Source organism: Zalophus californianus, chromosome 1 (assembly GCF_009762305.2).
Source record: "Zalophus californianus isolate mZalCal1 chromosome 1, mZalCal1.pri.v2, whole genome shotgun sequence".
In the NCBI taxonomy this organism is placed as follows: domain Eukaryota; kingdom Metazoa; phylum Chordata; class Mammalia; order Carnivora; family Otariidae; genus Zalophus; species Zalophus californianus.
The window spans coordinates 140,274,103-140,286,631 of record NC_045595.1 but is presented as its reverse complement, the minus strand read 5'-3'; positions in this window follow the sequence as shown (position 1 = coordinate 140,286,631).

The following is a 12,529-nucleotide window of genomic DNA, read 5'->3' as shown; positions in this document are numbered from 1 at the left end:
TCATAGCATCTCAATTGGTCCTTTTGCTCCCAACTTTGCCCTTCTATATATTTTATTTCCAACACAGTAGCTAGAGTAATCTTTTCAAAACATAAAGAGGATCATGTCCCTTAACTGAACTCCAATGACCCTCACCTCACTCAGAGGAAATGCCCAAGTCCTTGCCCCAGGCTCCTGTAGGATCAATACCCTGCCCATGTCTCCTTTCCTGTGACTCTTGCCCTTATTTATTTGTCCCATTAACACTGTTATCAGACCTATCAGGTGTTAATCTTCCTGCATCTGTCTGTTAGGGCCCTAGTACTTGCTGTTTCTTTTGCCTGCAACACTCTTCCCCCAAATATCAACACTGTTTCACCCTTTTACTTCCTTTAATTCTTTGTCCCAATGTCACCTTCTTCATGAGACCCACCCTGATTATTCTACTTTAGATTGCAACCTCTCCCCACCCTGGCACTTCCACCTCTTTGTCTCAGATACACTTTTTTTCATAGCACTTACCACCTACTCCACTACATAGTTGAATTCTATTTATAATCTGCTCACCTTCTCTTGCTAGAATGTAAATCCATGAGGGGACAGATCTTTGTGTTTTGCTTCACTAATTTATATCCAAGGGTCTAAAGGAGTCTCGTACTTAGTATGTATTTCAAACAGATTTTGTAAGCCATGTTACCTAGTTCTGGAAAGTCCCAAAGATAAATGGATGAGATTTGATGGGGATAAGGCTTTATGAAAGCGAATGTAGGTAAGAGCCAGGGACAGATGGCTTAGGGCTGCTAAAATAATCTCATTAGTATCCACTGATGAAAGAAGCCCAGAGAAACTTCTGTTAATATACTCTAATAATCCCGGGTAGGTAAGCAGGGTTTAGGGTGTATACAAACTGCTTTCAGATTTTATTCTCATGATAATTTTGTGGCCTAGCTATTCCTAACTTCAAGTTAGACATGGCAGACTGAACATATCTCCTCCCTTCTGAAATCCACAAAGATTACAGTAGAAGAGGAAAAACGTTTTTAATTCACAAGAACAAAGAGAGTGGCAAGAAGATGACAAAGAAAAATAACAGCAAGATTTTAGTACACCGAGAGATATCTGAAATGGATGCAGATGGATAAATCATAATTCAGTGGGGTTTCAAGTTTCTCCACTTGGCTAAGTGTCTTCAGGGACAAAACAGCATAATCAAGCAAACTCATGCTGTAGCAATGCAGAGACTCACCAAGAATTAGAGATAGGAGAAGTGAAGAGAACTTTGGAAATGTTGATGAACATGATCTACAGGAAGATAGTATTAAGCAACCCAGGGAAGAGCCAGTTCCAGTCAGAACATGACAACAAATAGCTGTAGGATGATAAGAGGGATATTAAGAAAAAAAATACATAATAAAAATGTGGTGATGAATTAATGATTGGTAAATGGAAAGTGAAGGAACTGAAAAGACAAGGCAATTCTAAATCTATGAAAAACGGAAGTTGGATTAACCCCCCCACACCCCCAAAACGGTTAAGCTATGAATAATGTAAATAATAAGTATTGAGTTTTACATCGGGCATTAGATCGACAAACTATACAGAGGGGGAAGTGTGTCCAAGGAAAGGTGGCAGGATTTAATAAGAAAACTAAATCCTGATCAGATTGTGGATAATATCTAAAATTAAGAAAAATTTTAAAAAATGGTTAAATATATCATTTGGAGATTAGGTCATAGGTGTATCTGAAGCAAAATACTAAAGCAGCTGAAAATTATTGCCTCAAGAAATAAACTTAAGAGATAATGTCATGTGGGGTTGGGTAGGGCCGAGAAGTGCTGGCTTTTATCATGAGCCATACTATTTGACTTTTAAAACTAAATGCATGTGTTACTTTAATTCTCTCTCAATCTCTCTTTCCCTATCTACCTATCTATATCTATCTATCACTATCTATCACTGCCTTCATTTAAGTGATTAGAAAATGTGGGTTCTGGAAGGGTAACTGACTTGCCCAACATGCATAGCTAATTAGCATGAAAGACAAAACTAGAGACTAAGCATTTTGATCTTTCAATTCCTGGTCCAGATATTTTTCCACAATGATCATCTAATTTCAAAAGTGGCTACAAGCAGCACCTGGGTGGCTCAGTTGGTTGAGTGTCAGGCTCTTGATTTTGGCTCAGGTCGTGATCTCCAGGTTGGGAGATCGAGCCGCGGGTCTGGCTCTGGGGTCAGCAGGGAGTCTGCTTGAGATTCTCTTCCTCTCCCTCTGCCGCTCCCTCTCCCCCACAACATGTGTGCATGTGCGCAGGTTCTCTCTAAAATAAATAAATCTTTTTAAAAAGTGGTTACAAACATCAGAGAGTGTGGGTTTATAACTAAGTGTACCTCAAGTAAGTCATGCTAAGGAGATTTTGCTCAGATCCTATGAGCTATGTCTGTTAAAATTCATTCCAATTGCAGAATAGGCAGTGGATACAATCAACACATAGAGAAGTACAGGCACATCTGGAAACAGGGCTAATGATTCAGCAGCTGGAGTTTGCCAAAGACATGAGTGAAAACATGGTTGAAGTGATCGGAATTTATTTTTGTGACTTGAATTTATGTGTCAGGACACACCTAACCAAACTGCATGCTTGGCACATGGTTGGTTGGTTGGTTTTGGGGGGTGGGAGAGGAAGTGTGGGGGGTGTTGGCAGGTAAGTAGGGCTGGTAGAAAAAGAGTTTGTTTCCGTAAAAACCTTTCTGACAAAGATGTCTTATCAGATATCCCAGATTACATTTTCATTTAATTCCAAAAAATAATTACTAAAAGACCATTATATGTTAATTATTGTGTAAGATTCTGGATATATTTCTCCACCAAACTTAGTATGATTTTTAATGATATTAGAGTTTCCACTACTTTGCTCTGATCTCCAGACAGAGACTTAGAAGTTCTAGCAAATGCTCTTTATGGTCCACTGAAAACTACTGAAAATAATAAAACTAATCTGGATTATATGATTATTGTAACATTTAAAAAGGAAATTTAAAATGATAAACCTGTACATTTTCTGTCATCTCATCTCTGAAAATCTTTACTTGCATCTTAGCTCACCAATAAATTGTTAAAATTCAATTTAACCTGGTGTTTCAGATTTTAATTCTAATAAGACTAGAGTTTTTTCTTCTTATGCTAAAGAACATTCCTTTTTTAAATGAGGCTTTTCTAATTGTTAAGGGGTGTTGCTTTTTCTTTGAGCATCCAGCAGAGGGCATGAAAGCCTACCTATGATTATAGCCCAACGTTAGATTTGATTTAATAGCTAGATGAAACCATGAAGCTGAGTTACTATTGATACCAGATTTTTAACAGACCTGAGTGGAATGGTATGATAATGATGTTCAAGTTTGCAAAGAGGAATCTATTACCTTAGTTCATATTGCTCACAATGAAATGTAGCATCAGGTGAGACACTTGCCATCAAAGAGTCTAGAAAATCTGATATATACTGTCACTTCTGAGGATGAGACCTGTGAGTTTGAGTCGCCCACAAAGGCAGGCTAATGTGCATATACGATGCTCACGTGGTACGTAGCATCTACAGCACTGACCCCACAGGTCTAGCCTATTTCTTTTATACCTGACCACAAGTTCCCCTTTCATTTTCAGTTTTGTAGTTCCAGATTTGTTTCATTTGTGTTAGGAACACAAACTTTACAAAAGACAACTTTAAAATTCAGTAACTTTCTCGGAAATGAAATAGAGTTGGGATAGAACTGAATAGCATTCATGTGGACAATGAAATGAAACTCCAGCAGAATATTATATCTAAGGCAAAATGTGAAGTATGTCAGGTTCGTGTAAGAGAAAATGAGACAGTGAAAATGTGTTGGCAATGAGACTCCACTTTCAATAGAGAATGATTTTTTTAAAATCAGAAGAACAAAAAAGAAAAACATAACATACATCCCAAAGGAATCTTTTACTTTTAAATTCATTTTGTTTTGTGGTTTTGTGCAAAATAACTCTATACAAGCTATTTTTTTCTTTCATATTTAATACTAGGTCCTGGGAAAGAGTATAATTGCTTTGTTATTTTTACTAATTGTATTTCTAGGAAGATGAAATAAAAGTGATATTCCTTTACAAAATGGAATCGTTTGGCGATAAATAAAATGTAATTCAAAGTTGTGCGTTTAGACAATAGTTATTCTTTTCTTCTAAAATTATGTCGGTTTCTACCTAATTCATGAAGCAAATACTGTATATCAATCAAGGTGGCAGATTTTTATATTAAGAAGATGAAAAATGGTATTGTTCAGAAGCACTGATTATCAATAAACACAGGTTTCTTATTTTCATTATTTTATTTATTGGGGGAAGCCTTCCTTTTTGGAAAAATCTATTTTCTGGGATGCAACAAGCAAAACTAAGAGAACTTTTGTTCTCTAGCAATTAATACAATTATTTTTATCTTTATATTTAATAAATAATTTTTATTTTTCCAGTTGCATATGAAAACTGAAGTGTCAATTCAGATTATTTTCTCTTTTATGTATCTAAATCTGGGTAAATCTATAATTTAAAGAGTCTTAGGTACCACTAACTAATTACCTATCAGATTTAGCTATTTTTTCTTGAAGTATATCAAAAGACACAAAACAAGAAAGTCTAAGGACATATTTTAAATAATCGGTGAACGATTGCATCCTTAACTGATATCGTTGGGAATATTTGTCACCAGTGACTTGGCCAAAACAAAACAAAACAAAAGATCAATGTTATATGAGGAGAGTTGGATGAAGGGATGGGATACCAATCTCTTACAGATCCCAAAGCATTATTGGGGAATGTTCTGACAAGCTGCTACATGTAAGGGACAGCCACCCATGGGACAAACTCGAGTAAATAAGAGATGGTCCCTAAAAAGGGTGCAGAAACCTAGGGCTTCTGCCTTGCTGTTGGAGGTATACATGTTCTTCCAGTTCAGAACTAAACTGTGTAAGGCTTTAGAAGACAGTTTGTTTACTTTAAAAATGCATTTTCTTTTACTCTCATTTTATTGGCATAAGTAAAGGATTCCATAGAGAACGCAACAAGAATTGACTATATGCTCAGAACAGCCGTTAGTGGAACATTAACTCCATGTGATTGTCTTCATTATGTTTCTAGCTCCTGATTTTTATTCTCCAATAACGTATTTTTTTTCCTTAGTTTCCCTTATCTTTGTTTCTGACAGGTTTGCTGACTGTTTCAGTTTCTGCTATATTAATCAAATTAGCTTCTTTTATTTTTATTTACTAACCTCAAAGCTTTTCCCTTCTCTAATAAAATAGTCTCCCCTCTGATTTCCTCTTCTTCTTTTTTTTTTTAATATTTTATTTATTTGCGAGAGAGCGAGAAAAAGAGAGAGCACAAGCAGGGAGAGTGGCAGGCAGAGGGAGAAGCAGGCTCCTGGCCAAGCAGGGAGACCAACACGGGACTCGATCCCGGGACCCTCAGATCACAACCGGAGCCGAAGGCAGACGCTCAACCGATTGAGCCACCCAGGCACCCTGAGTGCCTCTTCTAATCAACACTTCCCATGCAATAGCTTTAGAAAAGAAAGGCATGGTATAATATTTGTTTTAATTTAGTAAGGGAGAAACTGTGGTTTTTGTTTTTTTGGGTTTTTTTGAAACTGTTTTGCAACTGGAACGTATCTCAACTCCTTCCCCTAGTTCTTTGGGTGATGGAGGCTTAGCTTTACATTTAATAACATAATTTAAAAAACAGCAGAGAAGTTTGATGATTTCGACAGCCCTCAGAGTTTTCCTTCCACATCCAGCACTTCCTCCAGCAAACTCAGGAAGACAATTCAAGAGCCAGGTCTACTTGTCTTCATGTCCCTTTATCTGGAGGAAGTGAAGGCTGTATCACAAAAGTATCCTCTTTCCTTCTTTCAAACTTCCAGTTTCCTTTTTGACTGCAGTTTTTCTTTTCTCCCTGCTAAATATTATCAACAAATATTTAAGCTGTCAGTTTTGTGGAAGTAGTCAAGTGTTTGCAGAGGAAATCTTATAGTACTTTACATTTTTCAAAAGTTTCCTAAACCTTGACTCAAGTGGAGAAGATCAGTATTTTATTTGAGTCATTATCAACAGCAAATTGTGGACAATATTGGATTTGGTATTTGGGATCCAATTAAAAAAATATTTTTCAGACAGTTGCAACAAAATAGACATTGGAAAAATTGATAGTAAGGAGATGTTGTTAATGTTGTTGACTGATAATGGTATTGTGGTTCTATTGTTTAAAAAGTCTCTTATGCATATATAATGCATTATTTATGAGTGGAATAATACCATTTCTGAAATGTGTTTTATTTTTTATTTTTTAAAGATTTTATTTATTATTGACAGAGAGAGAGAGACAGCGAACACAAGCAGGGGGAGCGGGAGAGGGAGAAGCAGGCTTCCCTCAGGAAGCCCGATGCGATGCAGGGCTCGATCCCAGGACCCTGGGATCATGACCTGAGCCGAAGGCAGATGCTTAACGACTGAACCACCCAGGTGCCCCTGAAATGTGTTTTAAATAACCAAAATAAATAAGTATTATTTTCTTATTTGGGGGGCTCTGGAAACATCCTATATATTGAAAAACTGCAGGCCCAAAATGGTGTCACTTAGACAAAGTTCCCAGACTGGGGCTTAATACCCAATCTAATTGCAGTTTCAACCTCCTCAGAAATGTAGCCTAACAGGTCAGTCAGGAATTTTTTTCCATCAACACCAATAAGTCTGTCACCTGGGTCCTCTCCAGCCCCCAAAGAAAGAGGAGATAATTAGCATGATAAGATAACTTGCAAACAGCCTCCTCTGGGACAATCTTTTCCTTTTGCTAATAATTTCCTTGTCCCCACCCCCCCCATTTATAAAAACTTTCCATTTTGTACAACTCCTCAGATTGCCTCTCTACCTGCCTATGGGGTGCGTCCTGATTCATGAATTGTTCAATAAAGTCAATTAGATCTTCAAATTTACTTGGTTGAATTTTGTTATTTAACAGAGCATATGTCCATTTTTCATTTGCTAATTCTAATCCTAGCTTGTGGCTTTACTTTGCATGAGCAATGACGCTTAATAAGCTATTTTACATTTTGCTTAGAGTATACTCTATTTTAAGAATACTACATTGATTAAACCATTGTATACCAAAATTCAGTCTCTCAAATATGGACTTTCTCATTTTTGATTACCTAAAAAGTGTTTTTACTTATTTTTATTTAATGTATTTTAAATCAACTCAGTTTCAAACTTAAATATATTTTACATGGAAACTTTATATTGTATCATAAGTGGAAAACGTGCTTTTTCAAATCCATATAAAAATAAATAGATGGCTATAAAATAAAAAGATTTAATGTATCACTGAAATTTTTTTCAAATACCATTGTTAGTAAGTTTGATCCATTTTGAGAAGCTCGTCAATTTATGCTTTGAAATTTGGAATACACCATAACATGAGACTAAAAACCAAAAAAACTTATAATTTCCATCTGCAGAAATATTCAAACAATTAATGATTATTTACAAAATTGATCAACTGTGTTCAATTTAGTTAAAGAAGGGCAAAGCAAAGCAGCAATACGATATCATTTTCTACCCATAATATCAGTAACAGTATTAAAGATTGCTAGCATCTTGCGTTGGCAACAGTGTGGGAAAACAAGCACTTTTATACACTGCTGGTGAAAGTATGAATCAGTACCTTTTTTTGGAGGCCAATTTGGCTATAGGTATCAAAAATTTAATATATTCACATAGATTCAGCATTTCTACTTTTAGACATAGTTAAAAAGTAATGCTATAGTTATAATCCTGTAAGAAGACAAAGGTGTTTTTTTGTTTTTTGTTTTTTTGACAAAGGTGTTTTTAAAACAATATTCATTGCCACGTTGCTTATAATAGCAAAAATGGAGATGTTTAAAGGGACAAATTGGATAAATAATGGTTCATATGAACAATGAATTATGAAGCCATTACAATGAATGAGGTGATATGGAAAAATGCCAATAAATATATTTAATTATTGATTTTATTTTTAAAGGGAAAATATCAAGTAACAGTATGCTGTGTACATTTTCAAAGGATCTATATATATATATATATATATATGCCATAAATTTTAATTTTTGTTTGAAAGGATACAAGAAATATGTGAGAGGTACATCTCTTGAGAGAGAGACTGTAAGGGAAGTCCATGGAGGTGGGTAAAAGGGACATTCATATTTACATTTCTGTACTGTTAATTTTTGAAAAGTCTTATGCATATATAATTTTCTCTATGTTAACTCTCTTCCAGGTGCTGGAATAATCGTGGATTTTTTGTGTGTCTTCTTCTTATCCCTTTTTATTTTAAACAAATAAAATTATTTCAATAAAAACTTCAAGTGTCACCAGCTTTTTTTGAATAGAAACACGGTAACTAACACCGGATTGTGCATTATATTATTTTCAATTAATTACTGCATATCGGGGGCTAACGTTATTTACTTGGGAACAATTATTTCTAAGCTCAAAAACTGCAGAACTTACTCCAAGAAGTATTTTTCTACCTTCTCAGTTTATATCCTTAAAATAAGATTGGAACTATTCTCTCCAGCAGGAGAACGTCGAGACAAAGAAAGAAAACTGAAAAAGGAAAGCAATTGATTTGAAAGAAGATTAAAGTGTAAAGGAGAGGATATGATGGGAAGATTAACTGGGAATCAGAATTACGTCTGTGTTGGTGAAAACTGGCTTAATAAGACTTTGCTGCATAGAGAAGTCCTCAAAGAGGCTGGCTGCATTAGAGAAACTAGGATGTTGCCAGACCAAATAAAACTAGCACCTTCTGGACTTGGGTTATATTTCTAAAGACGGCATTGAGGGTTTTTAGCAAATATCTTCCTTTCAATTTTCCTACCTTGGAAAGAGGGAAAATGCTATCTCCTCATATTTTTCATTTTAAAATAATTTGTTAATATCAAAACCTACAGGCGCCTGGGTGGCTCAGTCGGTTAAGTGACTGCCTTTGGCTCAGGTCATGATCCTGGGGTCCCTGGATCGAGTCCCGCATTGGGCTCCCTGCTTGGCAGGGAGTCTGCTTCTCCCTCTGACCCTCCCCCTCTCATGTGCTCTCTCTCTCTCTCTCTCTCATTCTCTCTCTCTCAAATAAATAAAGTCTTTAAAAATATATATCAAAACCTCCTTCTCGGGGCGCCTGGGTGGCTCAGCCAGTTAAGCGTCTGCCTTGGGCTCAGGTCATGGGATGGAGCCCCAGCTCTGCTCCCTGCTCAGTGGGGAGCCTGCTTCTCCCTCTCCCTCTGCAGCTCCCCCTGCTTGTGCTCCTGCTCGCTCTCTCTCTCTCTGTCAAATAAATAATAAATAAAATCTTAAAAAAAAAAAACAAAACAAAACCCACACTTCCTTCTCCCAGTTATGCTCTGGGAACATGGAACTGCTCGTAATTTTTAGCACATTAGTTGCCTTTTCTTGATTCTTTCTCTGTGCATGTTGTTCTCTGTATAGAATACTTTCTCCTAACTTGTTTTCTTTGAAAATCTCCCTCCTCTGCAAAGCCTCCCCTGACTCTCAGGTGAAGTGACTGCTTTTCCTATGACAGTGCATACATAACCAAATTGTAGCAATTATTTTATTGCACACTAACTTTAGTTGTTTGTGTCTCTGTCCCCTCTATGCTTGAGGATGTTTGAAAACACACAAATGGTCTTTTAATAAAACTGCACAAATATATGCATGAATAATGTAAGAATAATCCAATCAACAAATCAATCACATGCAATGGATGCTTAGCTTTTGCAGGCCACTATATGATTGCCATTCATTCACTCATTTATTCAAACAGGCATACTGAGGGCCTGCTATGCATCAGGCACGGTGCAGGGTTTTGGGAATAGAGCAGTACACAAAGTAAAAAATGTTTAGCCCCTTTAGAGCTTGCAGTCTTGTCAAATTTTTTTTTTTTTTTTTTTTTTTTTTTTGACAGAGAGAGACACAGCGAGAGAGGGAACACAAGCAGGGGGAGTGGAAGAGGGAGAAGCAGGCTTCCTGCTGAGCAGGGAGCCCGATGCGGGGCTCGATCCCAGGACCCTGGGATCACGACCCGAGCCACAGGCAGCTGCTTAACGACGGAGCCACCCAGGCGCCCCTTGTTAATTACTTTTAAGATTTATTTATTTATTTGAGAGAGAGAGAGAGAGAGCAGAGGGGAGGGGCAGAGGGAGAGAAGAGCTGAGCTCAGAGCGGAGGCAGGCCTTGATCTTACAACCCTGAAACCATCACCCTAGCCAAAACCAAGCCTCTGACGCTCGACTGACTGTGCCTAGAATCATGTTAAAATTTTCATCACTTTATCCTAGAAACAACAGAAAGACTTTTAAGCAAAAGGAGAGACATGATTTGTTATGGTAACTACAAAGACTCAGATGGGGAGAGTAGGCTTATTCTACAGATGAATTTCCACTGCAGTTGTAAATAAAATATAATTAGAAATTCATCTTTCTACAAACCCTAACCAGTTATTGATTCAGATAAGGATTATCAATTGTTAAAGGTGTTATTTTAAAATTAGTATTATGGTTGATGGAGAATAGAATATTCCTACAGTTTCCAGAAGAACACCGTAATAATCCCTTGTTTTTGTCTCTAACGTACAAATATATGTAACTGAAGAACAGATGGATTAGATGGCCATCATCCTAATCCAGTGAACGATTTTAACATAACTGAGGCTAAATCAACCAGATATTAAGTCTCCAGATATGCTATCACAACACATAGCGTATTCTAGAAACTTTTGAACTTGATTACATCAAGTCTCCAGATTTAAATTCCAACTTATTGGAAATAGAAGGCATAGAGAAACAAGCTAACTGACATCAAAAAAATCCAAAAGTGGAACAAAATTAAAGAAAACTGGTTCCATTGTTGTTGTTGTTGTTTTCAGGGTCAGTGAAAAAAACATATGGCTTGAATCAGAGAGACTTAAGGACATGCCAACCAAAGGAAATGCAGATTCTGGTTTGAACAAACCGGCTTTGAAAAACTTGGGGAAATTTCAATATGGATAGGGAATTAGATAAAAATGAAAATTTTTTACTATGAAAAAGCAGAGATACTACAGGGAAAAAAAGTAGCTTACAGAGCAACATATACGAAATTATCCCTTAAAAAGAAATAAATGCATATGTGGGGATGTCTTTGCATACATGTGTACACATGTAGCATATCTGGAATGACATGCAGATACTCAGTGAAATTTTAGGAATAGTGATGCTCTCAGTGGAGAGAACACGGGCCCATATTGTAAAATATGGAATATACATTTTTTATTATTTTTGTTCTCTGACTTTCTACAATGCACATATATACCATCTATAATAACAAAAGGTAATTTCAATTAAAAATGTGATATTAGAAAATAGGGGTTAATGAAGAGATATAGGTAAATACAATTGTCCAATTTTATAAATTTTATTTTTTCTTGTTGTAAGTAACCAGATACGACTAAACTTTAGTATCCAGAAGTTAGTGGGCTATTTCAATATTTCAACCTAATAATCTTGTGTGTATACTTTGGGCTTCCATAATTTTTCTTTCTGGGTGTGTTGAATTGCCACAATGCCAATTATTACTTCTTCACCATTTAATATTTGTTTTGTTGTCCCTAGTTGGTATACAAACTATAGTCTTTATTATGCTTTATTTTGGGAGCCTTCATTAAATAATAATGAATGAGGAATAAACTCCCAAAGAAATAAAAAAAAAACTAATATATGTCCCAGGATATATAAAACATTTTTATTGAGAAAAATTTCAAAACATTCATAGATGTCAGTTATCACAAGAATCCTCTGAAATATTTCCTCATACAAATGAAATCTTTAAGGAGGAAAAATTTATCTCTCTAAAATCTAATGAGTTATTTAATTAATTTTACCCTGCCTTTCCCAAGAAGAATTTCAAGAGACTTATTAGAATATATAAAACATGACAGACAATATATCATAAAATAAAAGTAGGAGCAAAAATTTTAAAACCCAAAGTTGTGAAAAAAGGAACAACAAAAAATAAGTTTTAAACTGCATAGAATAACACCAACATAACAAGTAAACATGATCTACAAATAATTTTTTAAAAGTCAATTACGTGGTTAGTAATATCCATGAAATAAAAGTCAATCAGTTGCTTTTAATTCTAAGATTCGCTTAGAATTTCTCCTGAGAATACTGGTAAAGAGATGCCATGTGAAGTCATGAACACCATTCACAACAACATAAATATATGTATTAGGTTTTCATCCTCTCATTTTCACATGATTTTTAACTTTTTAAATTTAAAACACTTTTTTTGGAGGTCTTCAGAAATTCACAACTAAATCTCTATTTTCGAAAGAACTAATTTCCAGTTCAGTGGATAGTCTGTTACGGTACTACAAGAGTATTCATGCTATTCATGCGATTTATAAGAAATCAGAAAACCTGAAATTAAATTATGTAACTTTTTAAAAAGCCCTATG